This window comes from Oratosquilla oratoria, chromosome 6, assembly GCF_046742065.1.
Source record: "Oratosquilla oratoria isolate Oo_2021 chromosome 6, ASM4674206v1, whole genome shotgun sequence".
NCBI lineage: Eukaryota > Metazoa > Arthropoda > Malacostraca > Stomatopoda > Squillidae > Oratosquilla > Oratosquilla oratoria.
The window spans coordinates 250,001-255,000 of record NC_134782.1 but is presented as its reverse complement, the minus strand read 5'-3'; positions in this window follow the sequence as shown (position 1 = coordinate 255,000).

The following is a 5,000-nucleotide window of genomic DNA, read 5'->3' as shown; positions in this document are numbered from 1 at the left end:
ATGTGATATGGGAAGGACGGGCGAGGCTACAAGCAAGCAGGCAGGCAGGCAGGCAGGCAGTCATGCATGCCATGCACAGACCAGCAGATGGAGTGATGTGGGTCGCGGACTTACATGGGAGCGAGACTGACTGACTGACTGACTGACTGACTGATTGACAGACCAACATGCGAGGCAGCCTCGTCGAGCTGAAGTAGCTGATACTTCGTTTGGGCACTTTTTATTTTTTATTTATTTATCTATTTATCCTTCATCTGAACCTAACCTGTCGCTGAAAAATAGAAACCTGTTTATCTCATGGCCATAACAGTAGCTAGAAAACACACACACACACACACACACATATATATATATATATATATATATATATATATATATATATATATATATATGCATACACATTGAAAACTCATGTGTAATTCATGATAAGTAAGGGGAGGAGGAAGAGAATAGGTGGAAGAGAGGAAAAATGGGAGGAAGAGGAATGTGAGCAAAAGAAGAAAGGTAGGGGGAGGAAGAAGAGGAGGAGGAGGAGGATGTGTTCTCTCACCCTCCTTCTCTCTCTCTCTTTTTCACACACAAACACACACACAGAGCGGGAATTCAAGAATATACACACAAACATACTGTCCACATATAAACACACATGCTATCACTTTATCTCTTTTACACGCGCACGCACACATACATACATACACACACACACACACACACACACAGACACACGAAGTTCTCAATTATAATATCTATTTATTTTTTTATTATTTTTTTTTTTTGCACAACGAAGCCCGTGCGGTAAGAAGTCCATTTCACCGCCGCACGCACACTAAACATTTGATTAGACATAAAAATAATAAATGAAAATTAAGAACAAAAAATAATAATTGAAGTCATAAATGACAACAATACTTCATCTCGCAGTCCCTCGTCAGCCAACGAGTGTCAGGAACCGGTCTGACAGCCCTTGTCAGCAGCAAAAGCAAAGGCGAAACCAGTTAAATTGAGCAAAACCATAAACAATGCAGTGATGCAAATAACTCTAACAGAAGATGACCTTCACTTATCAGTGTCGAAATTCATAAATAAGTAAACAAATGGGTATATATATATATATGTATATATATATATATTGTTTACCAATTCATCTAGTTTTTAAACAAATACACAAATAAATTAATCAATACATACATTAACAACACTTAAATAATTACAAATATAATGAACATATTCAAAAGACATCACATTAAAAACATATACGATGTTTACCTAATAGATATTCCTGTAGATGCATAAATTACTGTACTGGGACATGGGCGGCGTAGTTATGTAAGGGTCAACAGCCACAAGTCACGGAAAAGAATATTAGCAACGTTCATGCTGCCCAATGAGAAGTGCATAACATAATGTGTTACTGCATATGCAGTGGACGTAGATGCACGAGCGGCTCGACAGTGTAGTGGTACCGTTCTCGACGGCTAACCCAGTGATTTAAGTTCGAGTCCCACTCAGGGCTGGAAAAATTCAGTATCGCCGGCACTTCTTATCCGGTAATATCTATCGATCACGAGTCCAACACGTGATCCAAGACCATTGTGGTGAAACACGCACGCACGCACGCACACACACACTAACGAGAAGCAAAAACTAAATTTTCGGATCAACTTCTTGTTTAAATAAAAAATCGGTAATTACACAACTTTAATTGCATTTTTTTTTTTGTGTCTCAACATCATAAATAAATAGTAGTTGCAATTGTAGTAGTAATTGTCTGTAGAAAACTCTTGTTGTGTGTTTGCGTGATATGATGTCAGGAGTGGGGGGAAGTTGGAAGGATCCTGCGTAGAGTTTTGAGAGAGAGAGAGAGAGAGAGAGAGAGAGAGAGAGAGAGAGAGAGAGAGAGGGGGGGGAGGGGGGAGAAAGAGAGAGAGAGAGAGAGGAGACAGAGGGAAGAGAGAGAGAGAGAGAGGAGACAGAGTGGAGAGAGAGAGGCGAGAGAGAGAGAGAGAGAGGGGAGAGAGAGGAGAGAGAGAGAGAGGAGAGAGAGAGAGAGAGAGAGAGAGAGTGAGAGAGGGTGAGAGAGAGAGAGAGGCGAGAGAGAGGCGAGAGAGAGGAGAGAGAGGCGAGAGAGAGGAGAGAGAGGCGAGAGAGAGGAGAGAGAGAGAGAGAGAGAGAGAGAGAGAGAGAGAGAGAGAGAGAGAGAGAGAGAGAGAGAGAGAGAGAGAGAGAGAGAGAGAGAGAGAGAGAGAGAGAGAGAGAGAGAGAGAGAGAGAGAGAGAAGGGGAGAGAGAAAGAGGGGGGTGGTGGCAAAAAGCATTGGCACGAGTGCTTGTGTGGCTTGGCTCAGCTCCTGTACGGGGTGGCAGGGGAGGAGAAGGCAGAAGAGGAGGATGAGAAAGAAAAAGAAACGGAGGAGGGGGGGAGAGGAGAAGGGGAGGAGGAGGGGGGTGAGAGAAGGAAGGGGAAGAGATGGTGAAGGAATAAGATGAAGAAGAGGAGGGGAAATATATGGAGAAGGAGGACGGGGGGAGGGGAGGAAGAGAAGGAAGAGGAAGAGGAAGAGAAGGAGGAGGAGAAGAGCGAAGTAAATGTATTGAGAGGGAAGGAACAGGAGGGGAAGGGGGAAGAAGAGAAGAAAGAATTTTAAGAGGAAGAGGAAAGGGTGAAGAGGAGAGGGGGAAGAGGAAGGGGGAAGAGGGAGGGGAAAAGGAAGAAAGAGGAGGTAGAGAAAAAGGGAGGGAGGGTGGAGATAAATCAAGGAGGAGGAGGAGGGGAGGAGGAAATAAAGGAAGAAAGGTAGGAGATGGAGAAAAAGAATGAGGAGGAGACGAAGAAGGAAGAGAAGGAATAACAGTAGAAAGAGACGAAGTAAGTGTGGAGGTAAGGAGGAAGAAGAAGAGGAAGTGGAGGAAGAAGAGAAGAAAGTTAGGAGGAGGAGGTGGAGGTACAAGAGGAGGAAGAAGATGAGGAGGAAGTGGAGTAAGAAGAGAAGAAATTGAGGAAGATGAATGGTAGGAGGAAGGAGAAGAGGAGGAAGTGGAGGAAGACGAGAAGGAAGTTGGGAGGAAGAAGTGGAGGAAGAAGAAGAGGAGGAAGTGGAGGAAGAAGAAGAGGAAGAAGAGGAGGAGGGAGTGGAGAAAGAAGTGAAGAAAGAAAGTTGAGGAAGATGAATGGTAGGAGTAGGAGGAGGAGGAGGAAGAGGAGGAAGAGGAAGGGGTAACTACAATATATAGATAAAAAGAGGGAGGTACGATTTGTAAGGAGTCCGCCAGAGCAAGACTTGGGGAGAAGAAAAATGATCAGGTGATGGAAAGGGTGCAAAAAGGGCTCGGAGAAGGGAGGGAGGTTGGAGGAGGAGGAGGAGGAGGAGGAGGAGGAGGAGGAGGAGGAGGAGGAGGAAAACGCGTGAGAAGTGGGAGTGGGCAGGAGGACGAGTGGGGGTTGGGGAGGTGTAGGAGGAGGAGGAAGAGGAGGTGTGCGAGGAGGAGGGTGAGAGAGATCATGGGAGTAGTGATGGAATGGATGGGCAAAGGTAAGGGAAGGGAAAGGAATGGGAGGGAAGGGAAAGGAATGGAAGGGAAGGGGAAAGGATAGGAGGGGCGGAGGGCATTTGTATCTCATCGTTGTTAACCAGCGCTTCTATCCTCGAGGTGTCACGACTGAAGAGGTGTCAGAGAGAAGAGGATGGTGGGAATTTAAAGCGACCAACATTCTCATTGGAGTAGAGGCAACTCCCCAGTTTTAAAAAGAACGCTGTGTCTATGTGATCTGGTCCGTAGGGGTAGCACTGAAGACTCCCCCACCTAAAACACCGACTGCAGTCAATACTCCATTAGGGGAGGGATAGAAGGAGAGGGGAGGAGAGGAGGGAAGGGAGAGGAAGAGAGGGGGAAGGGAGGGGAGGAGAGAAGGGGAGGGGAGGGGAGAGAAGGGGAGGGGAAGGGAGGGGAGGAGAGGGGGGAAGGGAGGGGAGGAGAGGGGGAAGGGAGGGGAGGAGAGGGGGGGAAGGGATGGGAGGAGAGAAGGGGAGGGGAGGGGAGAGAAGGGCAGGGGAGGGGAGAGAAGAGGAGGGGATGGGGAGGGTAGGGGGAAGAGAGGGGAGGGGGAGGTGGGAGGAGGATGGTGACTTGTGTGAGTGTCCCCCCCCCCCCCTGGCGGCTTTTCGGGGGACTGCATTATAGGGTGGAGCAACAGAAGGGAGGCTGGTTGGTTGGTCAGCCTGCCTGGGCTGTTGCTGTAGCTCGTACAGTGGATGAAGGATAAGCGACGGACTGGTGGCGATGGAGTAGAAGAGGAGGGTTGGGGACCCAAAGGAAGCTGGAGGAGGTGGTTTGAGAGGCAACTTTGTGAAGCTGGTGGGGGGAAGGGGGATAAACGAAGCTGGCTGGGGAGGGAAGAAGGGAGGTGAAGTGGGTGGCGGAGGAGGAAGAGGAAGAGGAGGAGGAGGAGGAGGAGTGTGGAGGGAGTAAGTGAGGCCCGATCAGGGTGCTCGGGGTGCTCTCTCTCTCTCTTTCTCTCTCTCTCTCTATCTATCTCGCTTTTTCTTAGATAAAATACTTCACTCAATAAACCAAAGCTTGGTGACTACATCTTCCTTTGTTGCCGTGCACTGAGTATTACTCCTGTTATTTTGGACTGCAGTCTATAACTGCTTCTTTCCTTCTGGACAATCCCGCGCCCTTTATATGTGTGCATGTATGCATGCATGCACATAAAAAGGACAAATGTAAATAAATACACACATTCACACACACACACACTATATATATATATATATATATATGTATACACACACACACAACATACACAATCGCATGAGTGCTCAGCTAAGCACGAATGCACGCATAAGAAAAACAACTTAGAAACTTGCACACACGCTTAAGTAGACACACGCACACAAAGAAAATATTTACAAGTGGGGTCTGGCTCACATACACACACACGTGCCTGTACACGTACAAACATTCACACGCACATGAAAGCACACACGCACACACACAGTC